Source organism: Macaca mulatta, chromosome X (genome assembly GCF_049350105.2).
Source record: "Macaca mulatta isolate MMU2019108-1 chromosome X, T2T-MMU8v2.0, whole genome shotgun sequence".
Classification (NCBI taxonomy): Eukaryota; Metazoa; Chordata; class Mammalia; order Primates; family Cercopithecidae; genus Macaca; species Macaca mulatta.
Genome location: NC_133426.1, coordinates 138165121 through 138192796, shown reverse-complemented (window position 1 = coordinate 138192796; position 27676 = coordinate 138165121). Strand labels below are relative to the sequence as shown.

The 27676-nt window shown below is 41.5% G+C and overlaps 1 long non-coding RNA gene across 2 annotated transcripts in view; it reads left to right on the top strand.

Moving 5' to 3' along the window:
• LOC106995323 (uncharacterized) overlaps window positions 1-27676 on the top strand; it is a 74961-nt gene that overhangs the window by 22117 nt on the left and 25168 nt on the right. The window contains exons 5-6 of one of the 2 annotated variants that reach the window (XR_003725848.2): window positions 3938-4090; window positions 11353-11505. This is a non-coding gene — a long non-coding RNA (uncharacterized LOC106995323). The remainder of the gene's footprint in view (window positions 1-3937; window positions 4091-11352; window positions 11506-27676) is intronic. The other variant, XR_013413229.1, reaches the window with a different exon arrangement.

Genomic DNA, 27676 nt, shown 5'->3' with positions numbered 1-27676 from the left:
GGTTTGATTTCAAGTGCAAAACAAAAAGAAAATGTGCAGCAGTAAGACCAGCTGGCTCCAAAATGGGCAAAACAGAAGGCATTCATGTTTGGTGGCGCTTTGTCTATGGGTGGCGTTTTTTCAGACAAGAAGGGCGGAAGACCTGGGCTCAAAGACAGGGCTTCTTGGCATATCTGCAGCACTGCTGCCATCGCGAGGAAGTCGTTTGGTGAATCCCTACGCCGTTATTATAGCGTTCTCTGAGGACTACATGTTGGGGAAGGACTGGTCTGTGGGGAAGTGGAAGAGGCTTGGGCCCTTGCCTTTTTGTCTGAGGCCTTAAAAGAGACATGGACATTGGCGATATTTTGGTATAGAACCTGGAGAGTGAAGGTTCTAATAGCAAATCCTGTAAACTTCCCTTGGAATACCCTTGTTGATTTTGCACGGTACTTATGCTACCAGAGACCCAAAGACCCATAGCAAGATGCCAACACGTGAAAGCCCGCTGACTCTTGCTCCAAGGGGCAATTACTTGAGACAGATGTCCCCAAGAGCCTCCATTTGTGTTTGAGTGGGTTCCTGCAGTCCTGCCCACCCTAGGAACCGAAGTCCCGCCCCACGACTTCCTGTGCCAGGACCGCCTGGCAGCTGCTGCTTCATTCCAAGTCCCTCACTCTCCAGGTTCTACACCAAGATATCGCCAATGTCCAGGTTTCTCTTCAGGAGTTCCAGGAGAAGCCAAGAAGACCTAGCCTGGAGCCCAAACCTCTTCCACTTTCGCACAGATCAGACCTTCCCCCATAGCCAGGCTTCCCCGAAAGAAGCTATAATGGCGTATTGAGTCTTTAAACCATTTCCTCACGGTGGCAGTAATACTCCATATTTTCAAGGAAGCCCTATCTTGGAGCCCTTTTCTCCCGCCCCTCCTGTCTGAAAAAACGCCACCCAGAGACGAAGGCGCCACCCAATATGGCTGCCTGGAGATTTGTCCAGTTTGGTGCAACCTGGTCTTACTGTTGCATTTTTCCTTTTTTTACTCCGTGTGAAAACAAAATGAGACCTAAACCACCCAGGTTCATCAGGAATCTTGTTCTTTCAGAAATTAAATACACTCCTCACTGAGTCTATCTGGGTATGATTTACTTCACACAGTTACAGATCCAGCAAGTTTCATGGCATAAAATTGTCTCCTTAAGGTGATAAATTGTGTGGATGCAGGTACAACAACAAAGATATCAAAGAGATAGATGACCAATGCATGAAATTTGAACACGCTATGTGAAAGAAGGAAGTTGAAAAGGGCCACTTATTGTTATGATCAGTAGTGAGGGGAAGCAGATGAGTGTTTGTCAGGGACTGGGCACAGAGAGAGCCCAATGCGGAATGACTGCTTAATGGGTCCGGGGTTTTGTTTTGTGGTAATGAAAATGATTTGCCACTATGTAGTGGTAATGCTTGGACGGCATCTTGAATGTACTAGATGCCACTCAATTTCACACATTTTAATGGTTAATTTTATGTTATATGAATTTTACAAACTCAGTTTTAAGAAGTGCCAATACTTTTAAACCTATCATTATAATTATATTAGAAAAGTGCTCAAATTATCAGTGAAGAAAACTTGTTTAGAACAGTAATACTACCAGGTGGCCGGGTGCCGCATGCCTATAATCCTAGCACTTTGGGAGTCCGAGATGGGAGGATCGCTTGAGGTCAGGAGTTCGAGGTCAGCCTCGTCAATATAGCGAAACCCCGTATCTAAAATAAAAAAATAAAAAACCGCTGGGCGTGGTGGCTCACACCTGTAATCCCAGCACTTTGGGAGGCCGAGGCGGGCGGATCACGAGGTCAGGAGATCCAGACCATCCTGGTTAGCACCGTGAAACCCTGTCTCTACTAAAAATACAAAAAAAAAAAAAAAAAAAAAAAAAAATTAGCCAGGCATGGTGGTGGGAGCCTGTAGTCCCAGCTACTCAGGAAGCTTGCAATAAGCCGGGATCACTTCACTGCACTCCAGCCTGGGCGACAGAGCAATACTCCATCTCAAAAAAACCAAATCAAACCAAAACATAGCAAAACAAACAAAAAAAAGTTATACTACAGAGGAAATTGAACATTAGTTTTAAAAAGTCCATATTATATGTGCATAGGGAAAAGTGATTATTTCTTCTCACTATGTTTGACCTACCATATGTCTTCTGCTTTATAATTTCTTGAAGTTCTTGTAGAGTAAAATATAAAACAATTTCAAGCACTCAAAAGTATATATTGATGTAGATATATTTATTCAAAGAGCATAAGGCGATACTGCAGACTTTGTACAAATTTCAAACATTATGCATCCAATTATATTTAAAGTAAACAGTGTCAAGTGTGTGTGTATTTATATCTGTCTGGAGATATATTACAAAATTTTAAATGCCATATATCTATACATATATATATACACACACACACACACACACACATATATATATGAGACTGTCTCACTGTTGCCTAGGCTGGAGTGCAGTGGCATGATCATGGATCAATGCAGCATCAGTCTCCCTGGGATCAGGTGATCTTGCCAACTCTGCCTCCTATACGTACCTGGGGCTTCTGTTGTACCCCACCATGCCCGGTTATTTTTTGTAGACACAGGGTCTACTTACATTGCCAGGGCTGGTATTGAACTCCTGAGCTCAAGCTGTCTACCTGCCTCGGCCTCCCAAAGTGCGGGAATTATAGTTGTGAGCCACCATGCCTAGCCAAAGCTATAAATTTTTAATCATGGTAGATGTTATACTGAGTATATGTTTGAAGATGGCATTTTTGGTGAACAAATTCACATTTTTAATGCATTGTTGTATAAACAGAGACACTAATGAAGCGTTCTAGCTGCATGTGAGTTTTGTGAGTGCATCCATCTTACAGTTTTCTAAGGTTACACATCTAGGTGACTGAATGTGAGAGATGCCTATTTCAACTATCATTTATTAAATTTTTTTATCCTTCTTTTGAGATTTTAGAGATAAAATTTTAAGGTAAGAATTAGTAATAAAATTTGGAGAATAATTAAAAATCCTTATTTTCATAGGTATAAGTATGTAAAATACATATGTTTATATTGTATATAAATATATATTTCTATGTTTATGTATGTACAAATATACGTATATTAGATTTAAAAGTCCAAGTTGAAAACATGTTTTGATGAATAGTCCAAAGAAGAAGTTCTTTGCAAATATTTTATTGTAAAAAATTCAGATATTGCAAATATTTATGAGAATATCAAGAACTCAGGAATCAGATGTGAAAATTTTAATCTTCATCATTATGCATGGCTAAATTCAAGTAAAATGTAAATTTATTGTGGTGGTTGACTGTATATATATAACTTTTTATCTATATACTGAAAAAATAGGAGTAAACATGGAAATGGTTATCAGTGTTTAATACGCAGTTTTATGATGTTGCATTTCTCTTCATCAGCAGTTGGTTACTTTTCACTTTGCAAATTCCATGTCTTCAGTACTAATGAGAAAATACAGGACTGATTCCTAACTGAAAAGCAGTAAGACACATACACAACAAAGACGTAGGACACAGTTGTAAGTCATAGCCTTGTAATGACACTGGAAAATATTTCTATTCCAATGTTAAATGACGAAACTATGAGATAAAATCCTGTGATTCATCTGATTGGGATTTATAGTCATTCCTGTATTTGTGTCCATTCAGCTAGGGTTGTGTGTGTCTTGTCAGGATTGAGAGCTATCTGAGCCCTTATGTTAGAGCCCCACTAAATAGCCACCACTCCCTCAACATATAAGGCCTAATGACTAGGTTAGAATATGGAGTAAAACTCCCAGGGAACCTGGGGAGGGAGTCAGGACAAGAACCATGTGGCCTGGTGCCTAGAGTTGCTCTTCTCCAAGACCTTAGGGGTAAGCTTTTTTTTTTCTTCTCTCCTTAGGCATGGAAATCTAAGGTCTTTCCAGAATACCACAAGACTACTTGATACCATAATAAAACACCGTAGATATGATGCTGAGTGAGTAAGAGTAGAAATGGGAAGACCTGGTTGTGCAGAAACTAAGTTCTTAAAAGGAGGAGATGCTTGATGAGGGTGAGTGGATTACATCTCAGTTTAATAGCCAATGGAAACTAAAAGCAAATGGCTGAGTGGAATATGTTTACACAAATTGAGCAAAATGTTGGGGAGCCATAGTTTCTGGTGTCTTTGTCTCTTCATGGCCTTTTTTTTAAGAAACATGTAGTGATGTATCTGTAAAAATTCCACAAAAAACTGATAGTGTCTACTTTACTAAAGTAATATTCCTGAGGCCCTATATTAAGATTTACCTTTATTTATATTGAAGGCGTGAAATGTTGAGATATAGGACTTAGTACTGGGCCAGGCAAGGTGGCTCTCGCCTGTAATCCCAGGACTTTGGGAGGCCGAGGCAGGTGGATTATGAGGTCGGGAGTTTGAGACCAGCCTGACCAACATGGTGAAACTCCAAGGGCGTGGTGGCACACGTCTGTAAACCCAGCTACTCAGGAGGCTGAGGCAGGAGAATTCCTTGAACCCAGGATGCAGACCTTGCAGTGAGCTGAGATCCCACCACTGCGTGCCAGCCTGGGCCACAGAGCAAGACTCTGTCTCAAAAAAAAAAAAAAAGACTTAGTACTGGTGACATTCTAATAAAATCATTCTCCTCAAATGTTTGTTAAAATACACACTTGGGGTGGCTGGGTGCGGTGGCTCAGGCCTGTAATCTCAGCACTTTGGGAGGCCGAGGCGGGCAGATCACGAGGTCAGGAGATCCAGACCATCCTGGCTAACACGGTGAAAACCTGTCTCTACTAAAAAAAATTACAAAAAATTAGCCGGACGTGGTGGTGGTCGCCTGTAGTCCCAGCTATGTGGGAGGCTGAGGCAGGAGAATGGCGTGAACCCGGGAGGCGGAGCTTGCAGTGAGTGGAGATGCGCCACTGCACTCCAACCTGGGTGACAGAGCGAGACTCCGTCTCAAAAACAAAAACAAAAAAACAAAACACACACTTGGTGTGATCCAAATCACAGTGTACACAGTAATCCACTTTTAATACAGAACAAGATTCCTGATGAGAGCGGGTGGTTTAGACCTTGCTTTGATTTGAACTGGAAACCAAAAGAAAAAGCTCAGCAGTAAGACTAGCTGGCTGCAAACTGGGCTAAATATAAGGCACCCATTCTGCAGGGCCTTTGTTTACAGGTGGCATTTTCTCAGACAGGAGGGGCTGAAAAAGAGGGCTCTGGAAAAGGGCTTCTTTGCATATCTGAAGCCCTACTGCCATCCTGAGGATGTTGTTTAACAAATCCCTAAGCCATTATGACAGTGTTCTTCTGAGGACTACCTGTTGGGGAAGTTCTCTGTGGGGAGGTGGAAGAGGCTTGCTCCATGCTGGGAATCCTAGCTTTCTCGTCTAAGGCCTTAAAGGACACCAGGACTTTGGCGGTGTCTTGGTATAGAACCCGGAGTGTGAAGGTTCTAATAGCAAATCCTATAAACTCCCCTGGGAATAAATCTGTTTGTGCGCGGTACTGGTGCTACCAGAGACCCAAAGACCCGTAGCAAGATGGTAGTACGAGAAAGCCTACTGACTCTTGCTCCAAGGGACAGGAAGAAGAAGAGACAGATGCCCACGAGAGCCTCCATGTGTGTTTGAATGGGTTCCTGCAGTCCTGCCCACACTTGGAGGAACCGAGGCCCCGCCCCACCTCTTCCTGTGCCAGGATCGCCTGGCAGCTGCTGGTTCACTCTAAGCCCCTCACTCTCCAGGTTCTACACCAAGATACCACCAATGTTAAGCCCTTTCTTCAGGCCATTGAGGAGAAAGCAAGAAGACCTAGCCTGGAGCCCAAGCGTCTGCCACCTCCCACAGTTCAGACTTCCGCCACAGCAACTCTTTCCGGGAAGGACGCTGTAATGGCGTTTTTAAACGATTTCCTGATGGTGGCAGTAGTGCTCCACATTGTCAAGGAATCCCTATCTTGGAGCCCTTTTCTCCCGCCCTTCCTGTCTGAAAAAACGCCACCCAGAGACAAAGGCGCCACCCAACATGGCTGCCTGGAGATTTGTCCAGTTTGGTGCAACCTGGTCTTACTGTTGAATTTTTCCTTTTTTTTTTTTTTTCCATCTGAAAGCAAAATGAGGTCTAAACCACCCAAGCTTCTCAAGAATTCTGTTCTTTCAGAAATTAAATATACTCTTCACTGAATCTATATGGGTATGATTTACCTCACACAGTTACAGGTCCTGGAAGTTCCATGGTATCAAATTGTCTCTTTCAGATGATAAATTGGGTGGATGAAGGTACAAAAACAAAGACAGATGTCTAACAGATAGATATCAAGGAGATAGAAAACCAATTCATGAAATTCGAAACTCTAAGTGAAAGAAGCAGGACTGAAGCAGGAGATGTAAAAGCAAAAAAAAAAAAAGAGAGAGAAAAACTAGTTCTCTGTGCTGGGCTGACTCACTCCAAGGCCCAGCAGCAAGTAGGACTCTGTCAGGACTTTGATAGCACTCTCAGCAGAGCAGGGGCCCAGAAGGAATGGGCTTTAGAAGCAGGGATAAGAAAAGCAAGTTCTTTGGCCAGGCACGGTGGCTCACACCTGTAATCCCAGCACTTTGGGAGGCTAAGGTGGGTGGATCACCTGAGGTCAGGAGTTCAACACCAGCCTGGCCAACATGGTGAAACTCTACTAAAAATACAAAAATTAGCCAGGCATGTTGGCAGGCAGCTGTAATCCCAGCTACTTGGAAGGCTGAGGCAGGAGAATCGCTTTAACCGGGGAGGAGGGGGTTGCAGTGAGCCGAGGTTGCGCCATTGCACTCCAGCCTGGGGAACAAGAGTGAGACTCTATCTCAAAAAAAAAAAAAAAAAAAAACAGAAAAGGAAAACAAGTTATTTTTATCAGTTTCCCTTTTGAAATTCTTTCCCCGTACCATTGTTCTTTGTTCTGCTCTCACAACTATTTTTATAACTATTTCTGCAAGCTTGTAAGGATTTTGTAAGTTCCTGTTTTCCAGCTGTGCAGTTATGGCGAAGGTCACAAGACATGCCTGAGTTGTAAAACCTGTCACTGTTTGATAAACTGCCTTTGTTCTGCTTCTGTAAGCTTGCTTACCTGCTTTACAGGTTTTGGGCCCTTTTCAGATATATGTATAAAAGTCAAGCCCTGTCTTGGTTCGGGGCTCAGCCTTTGGACATTAATCTGCTGTGTTGGTGACCACCTAGTAAAATCCTCCTATTCCACTTGTTGGTCTCTCTGGTCTCCTGATTCTGGCAACAAGACCAACAAGGCCACCTGTTGTGATGATCAGTAGTGAGGGAAATCAGATGAGTGTTTGCCAGGGACTGGGCAGAGAGTGGAATGGGGAATGGCTAACTGATGGGTCCAGGATTTTCTTTTGTGGTAATGAAAATGATTTGCCACTACACAGTGGTAATGCTTGCACTGCATTGTGAATGTCCTAAATGCCACTGAATTTAATACATTTTAATGGTTAATTTTATGTTACATGAAGTTTACAAACTCAGTTTTAAAAAGTGCCAATACTTTTAAAGCTATCATTATTTCCATGAATTATTAATTATATTTCAAAAATACTGCAGTTATCAGTGAAAAAAACCTTGTTTTAACAGTTATGGTACATGGTGGCCAGTCGAGGTGCCTCATGTCTGTAATCCTAGCACTTTAGGAGTCCAAGATGGGAGGATCGCTTGAGGCCAGGAGTTCGAGATCAGCCTAGTCAACAGAGTGAAACCCCATATCTAAAATTAAAAATGCAAAACAACAACAACAATAACAACAACAAGTTATAGTACAGGGGAATATGAACATTAGTTTATAAAGGTCCATATTATATATGTATAGGGAACAGATCATATTACCTAGCACAGACATTTTAAAAGTGATTATTTCTTCTCACTATGTTTGACCTACCACAAGTTTTCTACTTTATAGTTTCTTACAGTTCTTCTAGAGTAAAATATAAAAAATTTCAAGCACTCAAAAGTATGTATTGATGTAGATATATTCAAAGAGTATAAGGTAATGGTGAATATATATGTGTGTGTATACGTATATACACACATACATGTACATATACATGTATGTGTGTACGTATATGTGTGTATATATATTTTAGACAGCGTCTTACCCTGTTGCCCAGGGTGGACTGCAGAAGCATGATCATGGCTCACTGCAGCATCAACCTCCATGGGCTCAGGTGATCCTCCCATTTCTGCCTCCTAAGTAGCTAGGGCTTCTGTTGTAGGTCACCATGCTCGACTATTTTTTGTATTTTTTGTAGAGATGGGGTGTCTCTGCATTGTCAGGGTTGGACTTGAACTCCTATGCTCAAGCTATCCACCTGCCTAGGCCTCCCAAAGTGCTGGAATTACAGTTGTGAGCCACCATGCCCAGCCAATGCCATATATTTTTAATCGTGGTAGGTGTTATAGTGAGTATATGTTTGAAGATGATATTTTTGGCCAGTAAATTCATATATTTAATTCATCGTTATATAAACAGAGACACTAATGAAGCGCTCTAGCTGCATGTAAGTTTTGTGAATGCATCCATCTTACAGTTTTCTTAGGTTACACATCTAGGTGACTGAATGTGAGAGATGCCTATTTCAACTACCATTTATTGAATTTTGTTATCTTTCTTTTGAATTTTTTTTTTTTTTTTTTGTGAGACGGAGTCTCGCTCTGTCACCAGGCTGGAGTGCAGTGGCACAATCTCGGCTCATTGTAACCTCTGCCTTCTGGGTTCAAGTGATTCTCCTGCCTCAGTCTCCCGAGTAGCTGGGACTATAGGCATGCACCACCATGCCCGGTTAATTTTTTTGTATTTTTAGTAGAGACGGGGTTTCACCATGTTGGCCAGGCTGGTCTCGAATTCCTGACCTTGTGATCCGCCCACCTCAGCCTCCCAAAGTGCTGGCATTACAGGTGTGAGCCACTGCACCCAGCCTGAAGTTTTAAAGATAATGTTTTGTGCTAAGAACTAGGAATAAAAATTTGAGAAGTATTAAAAATCCTGATTTTCAGAGGTATAAATATGTATAATACATATGTTTATGTTGTGTATAAATATGTATAATACATGTTTATGTTGTATATACATATGTATTTATATGTTTATGTATGTATAAATACATATATATTTTCGATTTAAAGGTGCAAATTGAGATCTTATGTTTTGATGAATAGGCCAATCACAAGTTCTCAGCAAATATTTTATTGTCTAAAATTCAGGTATTGCAAATTTTTTATGAGAATATCAAAAACTGCTAAGGAATCAGTGGTGAAACTTTTAGTTCTTTAACCTTATATATAGCTAAATTGAAGTAAAATGTAAATTTATTGTCATGTTTGACTGTATATATAGAACTTTTTATTTGTGTAGGAAAAAAATTGGAGTAAATATGGAAATGGTTAATATTGGTTAATACAGAGTTTTATTACATTGGTTTTCTCTGGATCAGCATATGGTTATTTTTATTTTTTTTTCCTTTTTTTTTTTTTTGAGATGTAGTTTTGCTCTTGTTGCGCAGGCTGGAGTTCAATGGCATGATCTTGGCTCACTGCAACTTCTGCCTCCCAGGTTCAAGCGATTGTCTTGCCTCAGCCTCCCGAGTAGCTGAGATTACAGGCATGTGCCACCACGCCCGGCTAATTTTGTATTTTTAGTAGAGATGGGCTTTCACCATGTTGGTCAGTCTGGTCTCGAACTCCCGACCTCAGGTGATCTGCCCTCCCAGGCCTCCCAAAGTGCTGAGATTACAGGTGTGAGCCACCGTGCTCAACCCTCCGCCCCTTTTATTTCTTGAGAGGGAGTCTCACTCTGTTGTCAGGCTGGAGTGCAGTGGCACGAACTTGGCTCCCTGCAACCTTCACCTCCCAGGTTCAAGTGATTCTCCTGCCTTAGCCTCCCGAGTAGCTGGGACTATAGGTGCACACCACCAGGCCCAGCTAATTTTTGTGTTTTTAGTAGAGACGGGTTTTCACCATGTTGGTGGGATGGTCTCAATCTCTTGACCTTGTGATCCGCCTGCCTCCGCCTCCCAAAGGGTTTTTTTTTAACTTCATTGCAAATTCCATGTCTTCCTCACGAATAAGAAAGTATAGGACTGATTCCTAAGTGAAAAACAGTAAGACACATATACAACAAAGTCATAAGAGGCAGTCCTAAGTCATAGTTTTTTTTTTGTTCGTTTGTTTGTTTGTTTGTTTTTGAGGCAGAGTCTTGCTCTGTCGCCCAGGCTGGAGTGCAGTGGTGAGATCTCCACCCACTGCAAGCTCCACCTCCCAGGTTCATGCCATTCTCTTGCCTCAGCCTCCCAAGTAGCTGGGACTACAGGTGCCCGCCACCATGCCCGGCTAATTTTTTGTATTTTTAGTAGATATTTTCCTCTTGTTGCCCAAGGGACATCTCTTGCTCCAAGGGACAGGAAGAAGAGACAGATGCCTACAAGAGCCTCAATGTGTGTTTGAGTGGGTTCCTGCAGTCCTGCCCACATAGGAGGAACTGAGGCCCCACCCCACAATGGGGTTTCACCATCTCAGCCAGACTGCTCTCAATCTCCTGACCTGGTGATCCGCCTGCCTCGGCCTCCCAAAGTGCTGGGACTACAGGCGTGAGCCACCGGGCCTGGCCATAGCTTTTTTTGCTTTGTTTTGAGACGGATGGAGTCTCACTTTGTTACCCATGGTGGAGTGCATTGGCATGATCTTGGCTCACTGCAACCTCTGCCTTCGGTTCAAGCGATTCTCCTGCCTCAGCTTCCCAAGTAGCTGAGATTACAGGCATGTACCACCATCCCTGGCTAATTATTTTTTTGTATTTTAGTAGAGACAGGGTTTCACCGTGTTGGCCAGGCTTGTCTCGACCTCCTGACCTCAAGTGATCCACCCACCTTGGCCTCCCAAAGTGCTGGGATCACAGGTGTGAGCCACCACACCCAGCCAGTCATAGCCTTTTAATGACACTGGAAAATATTTCTGTTCCAATGTTAAATAATGAAACCATGAGACAAAATCCTGTGATCCATCTGATTAGCATTTATAGTCATTTGTTTGTGTCCATTCAAATAGGGCTATGTATGTCTTGTCAGATTTGAGAGCTATATGGGCACTTATGTTATAGCCCCACTAAACAGCAGCCTCCCCGTCAACATATAAGGCCTAATGACTAGGTCAGAACATGGAGTAAAACTCCCAGGGAACCTGGGGAGGGAATCAGGACAACAACCATGTGGCCCGGTGCCTAGATTTGCTCTTCTCCAAGACCTTGGGGATAAGCTTTATTTTTTCTTCTCTCCTTAGGCATGGATCCTTAAGGTCTGTTCCCAATACAACAAGACTATCTGTTATCGTAATAAAACACTGCTGATAGGATGCTGAATGAAAAACAGTAGAAATGGGGAGATTTGGTTGGGCAGAAACTGAGTTCTTAAAAAGAGGAGATGCTTGATGATGGTGAGTGGATCTCATCTCAGTTCAATATCCAATGGAAGCCAAAAGCAAATGGTTAAGAGTGGAAAATGGTTACACATATTGAGCAGAATATTAGGTATTCATGCTTTCTGTTCTCTTTGTCTCTTCATGGCATTTTGTTTTGAAACGTATAGTAATGTATCTTTTAAAAATCCAAACAAAAAGGTGATAAGTGTCTACTTTTCTAAAGTAATATTTGTGAGGCCCTATTTTAAGGTTTACCTTTACTCATATTGAAGGCGTGAAATATTGACATATAAGACTTAGTAGTGGTGACATTCAAATGAATTCACCCTCCTCAAAGGTTTGTTAAAATGCACACTTGATCTGATCCAAACCACAGTGTACACAGTAATCCACTTTTAATACAGATTTATTTTTTTCATGAAATTAACAATGTATATATGTATTTAAAGATATCCCTGGAAATAATCCAAAAGTTCTTAAGTTGCCTTGACTAGTTGTATGGTAGTGGTCTTCTTCATTATTAATACATGGATTTTTCTTAATCTTTGTCAAGCATTATTCTTTAATTTACTAGTTAATCCTTATACCTAAAAGACATTATAAAACTCTCAGAGACACACACAAACACAACCACACACAGCCCATAAAGTCTCAGGAAATACCTGAAGAATATGTAATGGCATGGGCACATACTGTGTTTTGATGTTAAATGATGAGACCATGAGATGAAACTCTGATTCACCTTGACAGGAATTAAGCATATGTACTATGAGTATCATGCCATGTGGAGTATACATGGCATGCAGTAAGGAGTGTCACCTGGTTTCTCCTCTAACGGCTCATGCCAAATTGTTTCCTACAATGTATACATAAGGCTCTTAGAATAGGAAGAATTCCCTGGATGCCTGACAGGGGAGCCAGGGCCAAGACCTCTGGGATTTTTAAATTGTTGCTGGAGATCTTTTCCAAGCTTTCAGCCCTTTTCTCCTTTTTGTGCGTTCATCCACTGAAGCTATCCCCTGAAGAAGACAGTTTAATGCCATGGAAATTATTGGACCTGTAACTCTGAAGTAAATCAAACCCACACAGACTAGGTCAGGAGAATAATTTCTTAAAGAACAAGATTCCTGACAAGGGTGGTTGGTTTAGGCCTTGGTTTGATTTCAAGTGGAAAACAAAAAGAAAAAACACAGCAGTAAGACCAGCTGGCTCTAAACTGGGCAAAATAGAAGGCATCCAGGTTTGGTGGCTCTTTGTGTATGTGTGACGTTTTTTCAGACAGGAAGGGCGGGAGAAGAGGGCTACAAACAGGGCTTCTTGACATATCTGGAGCACTACTGCCATCGCGAGGAAGACGTTTAACAAATTACAGTCGTTTAACGCCATTACAGAGTTCCCTGTTGGGGTAGGTGTGGTCTGGTAAGAGGTGAAAGAGGCTTGGCCTCCATGCTGGGCGTCCTTGCCTACTTGTCCAAGGCCTTAAAAGAGACCTGGACATTGGCAATATCTTGCTATAGAACCTGGAGTGTGAAGGTTCTAATAGCAAATCCTGTAAACTTCCCTTGGAATAAACCTGTTGTTTGTGCGCGGCACTGATTCTATCAGAGACCCAAAGACCCATAGCAAGATGCCAGCATGAGAAAGCTTGCTGACTCTTGCTCCAAGGGACAGGAAGAAGAGACAGATGCCTACAAGAGCCTCAATGTGTGTTTGAGTGGGTTCCTGCAGTCCTGCCCACATAGGAGGAACTGAGGCCCCGCCCCACAACTTCCTGTGCCAGGACCGCCTGGCAGCTGCTGGTTCACTCCAAGCCCTTCACTCTCCAGGTTCTACACCAAGATACTACCAATGTCTAGGTCACTCTTCAGGCGTTAGAGGAGAAGGCAAGAAGACGTCACCTGGAGGCCAAGCATCTTCCACCTCCCCATACATCAGCCTTTCCCCGCAGCTAGGCTTCCTGGGAAGGAGGCTGTACTGGAGTATTCTTTCTTTAAACGATTTCCTCACGGTGGCAGTAGTGCTCCACATTTTCAGGGAAGCCCTATCTTTGAGCCCTTTCTCCTGCCCTTCCTCTGTGAAATAAGCAAACCAGAGATAAAGGCACCACCAAACATGGCTGCCTGGAGACTTGTCCAGTTTGGTGCAACGTGGTCTTACTGTTGAATTTTTTTTGTTTGTTTTTCTTTTCCATTTAAAAACAAAATGCAGCTTAAACCACCCATGCTTATCAGGAATTTTGTTCTTTCAGAAATTAAATACACTCCTCACTGAGTCTATCTGGTTAGATTTACTTCACACAGTTGCAGGTCCAGCAAGTTCCATGGCATCAAATTGTCTCCTTCAGGTGATAAATTGGGTGGATGAAGTTACAACAGCAAAGATAGATATCCAAGAGATAGATATCAATAAGATAGATAACCAATGCATGAAATTTGAAACATGCTAAGTGAAAAAAGCAAGGCTTTGAAAAAGCCACTTATTGTGATGATCAGTAGTGAGGGAAAGTAGATGAGTGTTTGTCAGGGGCTGGGCAGAGAGTGGAATGGGGAATGACTGCTTCATGGGTCCAGGGTTTTCTTTTGTGGTAATGAAAATGATTTGCCACTAGATAGAGGTAGTACTTGTACTGCCTTGTGAAAGTACTAAATGCCACTGCATTTCACACATTTTAATGGTTAATTTTATGTTATATGGATTTTACCAACTGTTTTAAAAAGTGCCAGTGATTTTAAACCTGTCATTATTTCCATGAATAATTAATTATATTTGAAAAGTACTCAAGTTATCAGTGAAGAAATCTTGTTTTAACAGTTCTACTACAAAGTGGCTGGGCTTGGTGCCTCATGCCTGTAATCCTAACACTTTGGGAGGCTGACATGGGAGGATTGCTTGAGGCCAGGAGTTCGAGATCAAACTGGTCAACCTAGGGAAACCCCATATCTAACATTAAAAAACAAAAACAGTTGTGCTACAGGGGAATTTGAACATTAGGTTATAAAAGTCCATATTATATGTGCATAATGAACAGATGAAAATACCTAGCACAGACATTTTAAAAGTCATTATTTCTTCTCACTATATGAGACCCAGCATGTTTTCTGCTTTATAATACCTTTAAGTTCTTCTAGAGTAAAATATAAAAAAATTTCAAGTACTCAGAAGTATATATGGATGTAGATATATTCAAGGAGTATAAGACAATGCTGAAGATTTTGTACAAATTTCAAACAGTATGCATGCAAATTATATTTAAACTGTGTTGAGTGTGTATTTATATCTGTAGGTATATAACAATATTTTAAATATATATATGATTGTGTCTTACTGTTGCCCAGGCAAGAGTGCAATGGCATGATCATGGCTCACTAAAGGATCAACCTCCCTGGACTCAGGTGGTCCTCCCATCTCCGCCTCCTACATAGCTGGGCTTCTGTTACACGCCACCATGCCCGGTTATTTTTTGTATTTTTTGTAGAGACGGAGTCTCACTACCAGGACTGGTCTTGAACTCATGGGCTCAAGCTATCCACCTACCTTGGCCTCCCAAAGTGTCGGGATTACAGTAGTGAGCCACTGGGCCCAGCCAATGCTATATATTTTTAATCATGGTAGGTGTTATAATGAGTATATGTTTGAAGATGGTATTTTTGGCCAACAAATTCAAAACTTTAATTCATCATTATATAAACAGAGACACTAATAAAGCATTCTAGCTGCGTGTGAGTTATATTAATGCATCCATCTTACAGTTTTCTTAGGTTACACATCCAGGTGACTGAATGTGAGAGATGCCTATTTCAGCTATCATTTATTGAATTTTGTTGTCTTTCTTTTGAGATTTCAAAGATAAAATTTTAAGGAAAGAATTAATAAAAATTTGAGAAGAATTAAACATCCTAATTTTCTAGGTATAAGTGTGTATAATACATATGTTTATATTGCATATAAACATATATTTCTATGTGTGTATAAATATATATATATTTTAGATATAAAAGTGAAAATGGAGAACTTATGTTTTGATGAATAGTCCAATCAAGAAGTTTTTGCAAATATTTTATTGTCCAAAATTCAGATATTGCAACTTTCTTATGAGAATTAAAAAAACTCAGGAATCAGATGTGAAACTTTTAATTCTTCAACCTTATATATAGCTAAATTCAATTAAAATGTAAATTTATTGTGGTGTTTGACTGTATATATAGAACTTTTTATCTGCGTGTTGAAAAAATGAGAGGAAATATGGAAACAATGATCATTGTTTAATACAGTTTTATGAGATCAGTACATGGTTATTTTTAACTTCTTTGCAAATTCCATGTCTTTGTTACTAATGAGAAAATATAGGACTGATTCCTAACTGAAAAGCAATATGACACACAAGAAAGTCATAGGGCACAGTTCTAAGTGACAGCTGTTTAATGACACAGGAAAATATTTCTAATTCAATGTTAAATAATGAAACTATGAGACAAAATCCTGTGATCAATCTGATTAGTATTTACAGTGATTCCTGTGTTTGTGTCTATTCAAGTAGGGCTGTGGGTGTCCTGTCAGGCTTGAGAGGTATCCGTACCCTTATGTTAGTGCCCCACTAAATAGCATCCTCCCCCTCAATGTATAAGGCCTACTGACTAGATCAGAACATGGTGTAAAACTCCCAGGGAACCTGAGTAGAGAATCAGGACAAGAACCACGTGGCCTGGTGACTAGATTTGCTCTTCTCCAAGCCTTTAGAGGTAAGCTTTTTTTTTTTTTTCTTCTCTCCTTAGGCATGGAAACCCAAGGTTTCTCCCCATTACTACAAGACTATTTGATATCACAATAAAATACTGCAGATATGATGCAGAGTGAAAAAGAGTAGAAATGGGAAGACTTAGTTGTGCAGAAACTAAGTTCTTAAAAAGATGAGATACTTGATGAGGGTGCATGTATTACATCTCAGTTTAATATCCAATGGAAACCAAAAGCAAATTGTTAAGAATGGAAATTGTTTACACAAATTGAGCAAAATTTTAGGTAGCCATAATTTCTGATGTCTTTTTCTCTTCATGAACTTTTTTTCAGAAACTTGCAGTGATGTAGCTGTAAAAAATCAAAGAGTTGATATTGTCTGCTTTACTGAAGTAATTTTCCTGAGGCCGTATGTTAAGATTTACCTTTATTTATATTGAAGGCATGAAATGTTGACATATAATACTTAGTACTGGTGACATTCAAATGAATTCATGCATCTGAAAGGTTCATTAAAATACATACTTGGTCTGATTCAAACCATGGTGTACACAGTAATCCACCTTTTATACAGATTTATCTTTTTGCACGAAGTTAATGTATGCACATATTGAAAGATATGCATGGAAATAATTCATAAGTTCATGAGTTACCTTGACAAGTTGTATGGTAGCGTTTTTTTTCTATGTTATTAATACACGGATTTTTCTTAATATTTGTCAAGCATTATTCTTTAATTTACTAGTTGGAGAATACTGTAATCCTTATACCTGAAAGACCAATTATAAAACTCTCAGAGACACACACAAACACAAACACACACCCCATAAATTCTCAGGAGATACTTGAAGAATATGTAAAGGCATGTGCACATGCTGTGTTTTGATGTTAAATGATGAGACCATGAGATGAAACTCTGAGCCACCTTGACAGGAATTGAACATATGTACTATGAGTATCATGGCATTTGGAGTACATATGGCATGCAGTAAGGAGCGTCACCTGGTTTCCTCTCTAATGGCTCATGCCAAAGTGTTGCCTACAGTGCATCACATAAGGCTCTTAGAATAGGAAGAATTCCCTGGATGCCTGACAGGGGAGCCAGGGCAAAGACCTCTGGGATTTTTAAATTGTTTGCTGGAGATCTTTTCCAAGCGTTCAGCCCTTTTCTCTCTCTCTCTCTTTTTTCTTTCTTTCTTTTTTTTTTTTTTTTTGAGACACTCTCACTCTGTTGCCAAGGCTGGAGAGCAATTGCGCGCCCTCCACTTGCTGCAACCTCCCCCTCCCAGGTTCAAGTGATTCTCCTGCCTCAGCCTCCCAAGTAGCTGGGTTTACAGGCGTGTGCCACCATGCCCAGCTAGTTTTTGTATTTTTAGTAGAGACAGGATTTTTGCCATGTTGCCCATAATGGTTTCTAACTCCTGACCTCGGGTGATCCGCCAGCCTCGGCCTCCCAAAGTGCTGCGATTAAAGGCGTGAGCCACCGCGCCCGGTCCCTTTTCTCTTTTTTGTGTTTTCGTCCACTGAATTTATTCCCTGAAGGAGACAGTTTGATGCCTCGGAAATTACTGGACCTGTAACTCTGAAGTAAATCAAACCCACACAGAGTAGGTCAGGAGGATATTTAATTTCTGAAAGAACTGGATTCCTTATGAGGACTAGTGCTTTAGGCCTCGGTTTGATTTCAAGTGGAAAACAAAATGAAAAAGAGTAGCAGTAAGACCAGCAGGCTCCAAACTGGGCAAAATAGAAGGCATCCATGTTTGGTTGTACCTTTGTCTATGGGTCGCGTTTTTTCAGACAGGAAGGGCGGGAGAAGAGGGCTCCAAGACAGGGTTTTCTGGCATATCTGGTGCACTACTGCCATCGCGAGGATGTCATTTAACGAATCCCTACGCCATTACAGCGTTCTTGTAAGGACTACCAGTTGCGGAAGGTCTGGTCTGTGGGGAGGTGGAATAGGCTTGGACTCCATGCTCAGCGTCCTTGCCTTCTCGTCTAAGGCCTTAAAAGAGACATGGACATTGGCGTTACCTTGTTGTAGAACCTGGTGAGTGAAAGTTCTAACAGCAAATCCTGTAAACTTCCCTTGGAATAACTGTGTTCCTTGTGAGCGATACTGATGCTACCAGAGACCCCAAGACCCATAGCAAAATGCCAGCACGTGAAAGCCTGCTGACTCTTGCTCCAAAGGGCAGGTAGAAGAGACAGATGCCCACAAAAGCCTCTATGTGTGTTTGACTGGGTTCCTACTGTCCTGCCCACACCAGGAGGAACCAAGTTTCCGCTCCACGACTTCCTGTGCTAGTACTTCCTGGCAGCTGCTGGTTCACTCCAAACCCCGCACTCTCCAGATTCTACACCAAGATACCGCTAATGTCCCTGTCTCTTTTCAGGCCTTAGAGAAGGCAAGAAGACAGCCTGGGAACCAAGCTCACAGATCAGCCTTTCCCCCATAGGGAAGTTTCCCGGGAAGGACGCCATGATGGCGTAGTCCGTCTTGAAACGATTTCCTCACGGTGGCAGTAGTGCTCCACATTTTCAACAAGTCCTGTCTTGGAGCTCTTTTCACCCGCCTTTTGTTTATCAAAAAACGCCACCCAGAGATAAAGGCGCCACTGAACATGGATTCCTGGAGATTTGTCCAGTTTGTTGCAACCTGGTCTTGTGACCCGTAGAGGGTCAGGATTGCAAGTTGTCCAGGTTCTTGGCATTTTGAACAAATAATTGCACAAAAATGAAACAACAAAAGAATGAAAGCAGGGGTTTACTCAAAACGAAAGTACACTCCACAGTGGGGGAGATGGCCTCAGCAGAGGCTCAAGGACCTGGATACAGAATCTTCTTTGGTTCAAATACCCTCTAGAAGTTTCCCATTGGCCACTTCATGCTCACCTCATGTAAGTGAAGTGGTCGCCTGAAATCAGTCTGATTGGTTGCAGAAAGGAGCCAACCAGAGGCTAAAGTGAAGTTACAAAGGTCACACTCCTGTGCAAACATCTGATTGGTTGCAAAAAGAAACCAATCAGAGGCTAGGGTGAAGTTACAAAGTTATACTTCTATGCAAAGGAAGACTAGGCCAGAAATCAGTCTAATTTGTTGCCACAGCCAGTTTTCCATCTGTAGTGCAGAAAAGGTCAAAGGGAATAGTCTCTGGTCCTTCTGTTACGTAGGCATTGAAAGTTAGGGTTTTCCTTTCAATTTAGTTCTAGGAAGTCAGCATAAAACAGCCTTAGGTCCCCTGCCTCCAGACCCTATTCTCCTGCTTCATCTCCCCGCTGAGAGGTGATCCTCATAAATCTTTATGTGAGGCAGAGGGACTGAAGGGCTTTCTTCTGTAACTGCTTCATGCTGATCTGGGGCATAGTCCCTACCTGTTGGAAATCACAGAACTCTCACTATGCTTTATCTAGTGGAGGCAGGGTAGTTTCTTGATGGCCAGGGGTGGTGTCTTCACCTGGAACCGGCTGGAACCCTGGTTGCATGATCATTTGAAGCTTGATGGTCTCTAGGCGAGAGGAAATGAATTTTGCTACAATATTTAATGGGAACTTCAGGGGGTTGATACCTATGCTGTCAGAAATGTTTGTTATAGAGATATGCAGGAGAAACAAACAAAATCTGGTCTCTTGTAGAATCTATGCGTTTCCCTAAAGTTTTAGCACGAGTGACTCCATTTGGTTTGGTTTGGTTTGGTTTGTTGCGGCGTAGTGCATGAGCTCAGTCAAAACAATGACCTCCCAGAAGTTTGTTTAAAAAATTACCCTTTATTCAGGTTTTCCCTTGAGTGAGAGTGTGACCAAAACTTAAGGCCTTAGCACCACTCTTGGTTATTATCATTTTGGGTTTTCATTCTCAGCATGTCATGTATAGGTTATGGTGCCCTCATGGTTGCACATTCTTTTGGCTCTTGTTATTCCAGTTGAAAAGAAACTATATTTCATTCTAGAGACGGCTGCATGCAAGCATTTAAAACCTTTGAGAGAATGCAGCACACCAGGGAGACTATGATTATGACTACTGGGAGGATATCCCAAGAGTTTGGAGTATGCCTTTACCCAAGATCCCCATAAACCAAACCTCCTAAAACCAAACAGATCAAAGAATGAGCTAGACAAAGAGTTTACTCACTTAATGAAGCAATTTCATCAATCCCCAAACACTGAATTTTTTTTTTTTTTTTTTTTTGAGATGGAGTCTCTCTCTGTCGCTCAGGCTGGAGTGCAGTGGTGCAATCTCGGCTCACTGCAAGCTATGCCTCCCGGATTCATGCCATTCTCCTACCTCAGCCTCCTGAGTAGCTGGGACCCGCCACCACACCAGGCTAATTTTTTGTATTTTTAGTAGAGACGGGGGTTTTACCGTGTTAGCCAGGATGGTCTCCATCTCCTGACTTTGTAATCTGTCCACCTCTGCCTCCCAAAATGCTGGGATTACAGGCGTAAGCCACCACGCCTGGACTCCACTGAATTTCTATAATCCTCATTTGATGTATTTCCCCATAGACCACAAGTACCAGCAGCCGCACAGATACTTTTTCTCTTTAGCCAATTCTATCCCAACTTTCACAGGAGAATTTAGAATCACTGTGCAACTGCAGCCTTTACAGTAGAATTTGCTATGGAACCTGTCATGAGGGATATATTTCCAATCATTGCTTCTTTTACTGCAAATCACGGAAAAAGGACTTAACAAATGATGCCCTTTGAGAAGAGTGAAGGCCGTCTGGCAATATTCTCTTCAACCCATGAAATGGGCCAAGAGGAGTGAACCAATGTTCTGCTTTTGACTGATGATGAGGCAATGCATGTACCAGTAAAGTTTCTTACCTACATTGGGCCTTTATCCTTTATCTATCAAAGTATAAGGTTATCCATGTAACCTTATACTTGCAGGCTGGCTGCAAGCTCCTTCACAAATAAAAGTACACCCTATTAGTGCACATAACAGACACTTTTCCACTTCTGTTGTTCACAGAAGCATAAGCAAGAAAAAACATTCAAAGAGAAGAGTTTCATGTCACTAGAAGTCTTAATCTGTGAACTTGGGAAAGCTATTCACATCAAGGATGCCATCTTCTTCTTGGGAGAAATTTCCCTGGTTAGCTTTACCTCAAGGGTTCCAGTGGGCGCACAGTTCCAAAAGAGTGGAGGGACCCTTCTTAGCTGTGAGACCATGAACCCAAAGCTCAAGGTCCCTAAATTTTGTTGTAGTGTGGATGGCAAGGATAGTCTTTTTCTGATGTTCTCAGAAGATCCAAACCATAAAAAGCCTTTTTTTTTTTTTAACCTGGTGTAAATACACTGTAGCATAATAATCTACTGTTATAACATCAGCTCTGTTGCATGGGAAAACTGCAACAAGAAAACATGCATTGAAATGACAATTGAATGATATCCCATTATAAAATGTTTGAATGGCCAATCAGGTGACCAAATGTGCCTGAAACTTTGTTTTCCCAGGAATATGGGATCAAGCATTGGTTATAAGCTATTTTAAACAGTTTTAGTATTAGATGGTTTAACACCACTTTCTTGATATTTAATTATTTGATTTACTTGAGTTAGTAGCTTTATACAAGGAAATTTGGTTATTTCTGTAATTTACAATAACAGCATAATAACTATAATCGTTATTGGTAGCATATGTGTAGACATTAGAATTTTAGAAATCCCATACAATTTTGGAATATATATTAATATTATTCACAAAAAATATAACCTAAAGAAGATTGAGCATCATTTTGGCAATCTCATTGTTTGAAATAAATTTTCAGTGCTGCAGAAGAAATAGCACTCGAACATGAATATTCTCAGCAAGCCAATTTTTCTTCTATAGAAGGGTGCATCTCACAGATGGAGCAATGGCGAGAGCACACCTGAACAGGGAAGTGGAAGGGGTTCTTATCCCTGACACAGGTAGCCCCTACTGTTGTGTCATTGCCCTATAGGCTAGGGTTGGACCGTACAGTCTAAGCTAATTCCGACTGGCTATTTTAAAGAGAGCAGAGGTAAGAACCAGAATGACGGGGTGAGCAGCTTCAGTGGGAAGGATATTTATGGAACACATGACTAAATGTGACAGGTCAGAGCAGGTGACTGGGGTGACTCAGGATAGAGCAGGTGGCCCGGGGAACAGATGTGAACTACTGATTAGAACTGATGGAAAAGGTCGTTTACTGAAACTAGGGGCAAGGAGACAAGGAGAATGAAGAAGTTAAACTTTAAAATGGAATACAAAGAACTGAACATACTGACATACTGATTCTTTGAAGAGAAATTTAGAACTCACTGTATTTAACACCATGTACCTAAACATGTCAAATAATCTTGTTTACCTCTCTTTTCTGGACACTTCAGGGGACCTCTGAAGTATTCCAAAGGCCAGGTGCCAGGGAAGACAATTTTGAAACTGAAGTTTGATTTTGGGAATTCTAGATTACTACAAGTTATTTGTTTTGCCAAAATGATGGCTCAGAAATTTTAAAGAAGCGAAAACCTTTTATAACCCTTTTGAATTTAGTCAACATGTTCACACAGAGAACCTCTTCTGCAAGACTAATTTCCACAATTCTTCCACCTCTTCTTTGAACCTTCAGCTTTTTCCTAATTTAACTCAAAACAATTCTTTAACCCTAGGCAAAACTTGACATTTCCATGCCTTCTTTTAACCTTTTACTATAAAAACACATTTTGCTGTTTTTACACACCTTGCATGTAAATCTATTTCCAGTAGTTTCAATTAATTCCTAGGAATTTTACCCTTAAGGTAAAACATGGTAAATTGCTTTACTTGTGTGCTAAGTGCAGCCAAGGCTTGCCAAGTTAAGGGTGTGGTTAGTTTCATATGTCCCCAGGTGTCACCAATTGTGAAGCAGTCAAGACAAACAGTTCTCAAAATCCAAAAAGCAGTTTGTAACCTGAAAACGCTTAGCAAGCTGTGCATCTGACCGATATATATATACATATTTTTTTGAGATGGAGTTTCCCTCTTGTTGCCCAGGCTGGAGTGCAATGGCACGATCTCGGCTCACCACAACCTCTGCCTCCCAGGTTCAAGCAATTCTACTGCCTCAACCTCCCGAGTAGCTGGGATCACAGGCATGAGCCACCACGCCCAGCTAATTCTGTATTTTTAGTAGAGATGGGGTTTCTCCATGTTGGTCAGGCTGGTTTCAAACTCCCGACCTCAGGTGATCCGCCTGCCTTGGCCTCCCAAAGTGCTGAGATTACAGGTGTAAGCCACCACACCTGGCCTCTTTTTTTTTTTTTTAGATGGAGTCTCTCTCTGTCACCCAGGCTGGAGTGCAATGGCAGAATCTGGGCTCACTGCAACCTCCGCCTCCTAGATTCAAGCAATTCTCATGTCTCAGCCTCCCAAGTAGCTGGGATTACAGGCTCCTGCCACCACACCCTGCTAATTTTTTGTATTTTCAGTAGAGATGGGGTTTCACCATGTTGGTCAGGCTGCTCACGGACTCCTGACCTCAGGTGTTCCGCCTGCCTCAGGCTCCCAAAGTGATGGAATTACAGGCGTGAGCCAATACTCTATAAAACCATCTTTATATCCCAAAGATTGCTAACGTTATGTGAACTAAAAGGCATTACACTCTCCACTTTTCTGACAAAATATTTGATTTAAGTTCTTTTTATTATTAAACCAAGTAATTTAAAACTTGAGAGGAGATTAACCAGTTTGCACAGAGAGATAGAGGCCAGAGATTGACTGGTAAGAAATTCTTACCCTTTTGCCCGCATGCCAGGTTTCTGGGTTCTCTCTCCCTGAGTGACCCTGGTGACCCTGCTTGACTGTATGCAAGCAAACACATTGCCGTGAATTAAGAATATTCGTAGTTTATAAATTTTGGAGAAATTAGCCAGAGAGAGAGAAATATGACTCAAATTCTGTTTGTGAGAGTATACTCAACACACTTAAGATATCAGGAAGCCTAAAATCCAAAAAGTTAGTTTATGGATAAAAAGCTGGTGTGCTCCATTAATTCCTGATACACAATTCAATACCCTTAAGTTCACCAATATCATTATACATTCTGTACAATTAAGAAATTTACTTTAGGCACATGACCAGTACGTACTCCAGCAGTATCCATGCCAAACGGCGCAGTGGCTCATGCCTGTAATCTCAGCACTTTGGGAGGCCGAGGCAGGTGGATCACCTAAGGTCGGGAATTTAAGACCAGCCTGACCAACATGGAGTACACCCCATCTCTACCAAAAATACAAAATTAGCCCAGCATGGTGGCGGATGCCCCTTCAACATAGCGTGAAGCAATGCAAGCATGTATGTGAAATTTGGCTTCACACTAATTCCAGCTTCATGCTTACCTATATTTAAAAAAAGAATTGTCAAACTGCTGATACTTTTTTTTTTTTTTTTGAGACAGAATTTCACTCTTGTTGGCCAGGCTGGAGTACAATGGCACGATCTCGGCTCACCACAACCTCTGCCCCCGGGTTCAAGGGATTCTCCTGCCTTAGCCTCCCGAGTAGCTGGGATTACAGGCATGCACCACCACGCCCGGCTAATTTTGTATTTTTGGTAGAGACGGGATTTCTCCATGTTGGTAAGTCTGGTCTTGAACTCCTGGCCTCAGGTGATCCAATCGCGTCTACCTCCCAAAGTGCTGAGATGAAAGGCGTGAGCCACCCCTCCAGGCTGCTGATACATTTGTTTAATATTTCTTATTTTACTTTAATGAAGACTAAGAACTTTAGCTATGAAAATGTTCATTAGCCAAATGTCTCCAATTCTCTCAGGTTTTAAAGAATATTTTATTATTTAAACTTTTCCACAACTTTCTTCCCTACTTATGATTCCTTACTACATTGTTTCATAAATCATCTTTTCAAAACTGTAATTTGAACAAAATTTAGATAACGTCTGAATTAGACAAAATTATTATGTTTCCACTAATAACATAACCCTTTCTGGCCCATTTTGTATACAAAATTACTTGATAACTAAAATTTTTATCCTTAGTAACGTAAAATGTCAGTGAAACCCTAAACAGCACTAAATTCTGAACTATCAGATATAGGCATTTATAGAAAAGAACAATTCCACAATTTTAGCAACATATTTCCCCATATCACAACCCTGTCTTAATTGAAAATGACCCAGATATTACATGAGCATAAAAAATAACTTTAAGATTTTAATTTACACAAAAATTTATCTAAAACATTTATCTCATTCACCGTACTTATTTTTCCTTTTAATAAGGGAGACATGAGACATCAATCAACATGTGTAAAACAAACAAGACAGGACAACTGGAGAGGAGGAAGCTTGGGAGATTTTAGATCACAGGTGGGAGACAAAGGGTTGCATCCTTTGAGTTTGTGATTAGCTTTTCCAAAGGAAGCAGTCACATATGCATTTATCTCAGTGAGACTTTGAATAGAATGGGAGGCAGGCTCGCCCCAAGCCCCCAACTTGAATTAACACCGACATTTTAAAATATACAGCAAAGACAGTGGGAGGCTGAGGCCACAGATCACCTGAGGTCCAGACCAGCCTGGCCAGCATGGTGGAACCCCATCTCTACTACAAATACAAAAATAACCAAGTGTGGTAGCAGGCACCTGCAATCCCAGCTACTTGGGAGGATGAGACAGGAGAATTGCTTGAACCTGGGAGGCAGAGGTTGCAGTGAGCCGAGATTGCACCGTTGCATTGCAGCCTGGGCAATAGAGAACTCCATCTCAATAAATAAATAAATAAATAAATAAAATATCTGGCAAAGACAAACATAAAATTCAGACAAAATGCATGTCGACAATTCTGAAGGCATTTCTATTTTTATTCCACCAATACTTTCTTTAAAATTTTTATTTCACTTTTAATGATTATCCAAGACCCCAGTATAACAATTAACCCAGTGGCCGAACGCGGTTGCTCACGCCTGTAATCCCAGCATTTTGGGAGGCTGAGGCTGGTGGATCATGAGGTCAGGAGTTCAAGACCAGCCTGGCTAAGATGGTGAAACACCATCTCTACTGAAAATACCAAAAATTAGCTGGGCTTGTGTTGGAACCGAACTGTCGATTCCCTCCTGGGCAGGGGTCGCCGCGAAGGATCACCGACACGAGATTCACAGCAGAGAGTTATTTATTACTAGCACGCTAGGGTCCCAAGCTCTAAGTTGGCCCTGGGACCCCGACTGCTTGTTACAGGCTGTTTATATAGGCAAACACAAGTTCAAACACAGCTTAGGGCGCGAAATTCAAACAAAGCTTTAGGCGCGTGGTAATTGGGTCTGTCTATGGCCTGAGCAAGGTGTCTTGTTCTAATTGGTTACAGCAGGACCTTATGAAGTTTTTTTCCTGGAGTTGTTGATTCCGGGAACTTCGAGGCAGGGTGGGACCCCCGGAATTGGCAGGGTGGGACCCCATGAGGTTGTTTCCCGGAATTGGCAGGGTGGGACCCTATCAGGGTGGGACCCTATCGAGGCAGGGTGGGACCCTATCCAGAGCCACCTGGCGTTAATTTTTTTAAGTTCTTTTTTTATGAGGCCTAGTTTCTAAGTTTTATGCGGCCTAGTTTCATTCCCTCCTCTTTTTGTGTCAGAGGCTCAATCTTGAGCCTCTTCTTCAGTCCTGAGGGTCTGGTATTGTTGGGTCAGAACCATAGCATGTACTATGTTTAATCTATTTTTAATAAGGGTAAGCGGTTGAGTATGCATGGCCCGAAAGTCAGGATGAGCGTGAGCAGGATGAGGGGTCCTAAGATGGTGGAGATTAGGGTGCTAAGCCAAGGGGACTGGTTGTACCAATTTTTAAACTAACTTTGTTGAGATTTTTTCTCTTTTTTTTTTCTTGTCTAATCTTTTTCTTAGTTTTGCCATAGAATCTTTAACTATTCCTGAATGATCTGCATAAAAACAACATTGCTCTTTCAGGGCTGCACAGAGCCCGCCCTCTTTCAGAAAGACAATTTCTAGTCCTTGTCGGTTTTGTAATACAACTTCAGACAGAGAAGTCAAGGACTCTTCAAGTTTTGTGATAGATTGTTCTATGGCTCTAAGGTCTTCATCTATGGCTACTCTAAGTTGTTGCAGATGATGGTTACCATGCACTAGGGCTGCTGTCCCGGTCTCAACTCTAGCTGCTACCTTAATTCCTAACATGTCGGCGAGGGTGAGGGAGATTAAGGGCGGGGAGGTGCTTTGAGGAGCTTTTAGTTGGGGCTTCTCCGATATGGAAACCGGGGGCTTCCTAGCTTCTGATAAAACCTGGTTTGGCCTTACTGCAACAGGGGCAGTGTCTGGATTGACTAATAGTCTGATTTGGAGGGGAATTTTAGGCGGGTTGTGCTGGTATAAATAGAGACCCTATATTAACCTTGTTGTTATCTATCTGTTATCAGATTTTGCCGCATCTTCAAACTTGATGCGAACCAGGTTGCAATTTTCCAAATATCGGGTTGTGGT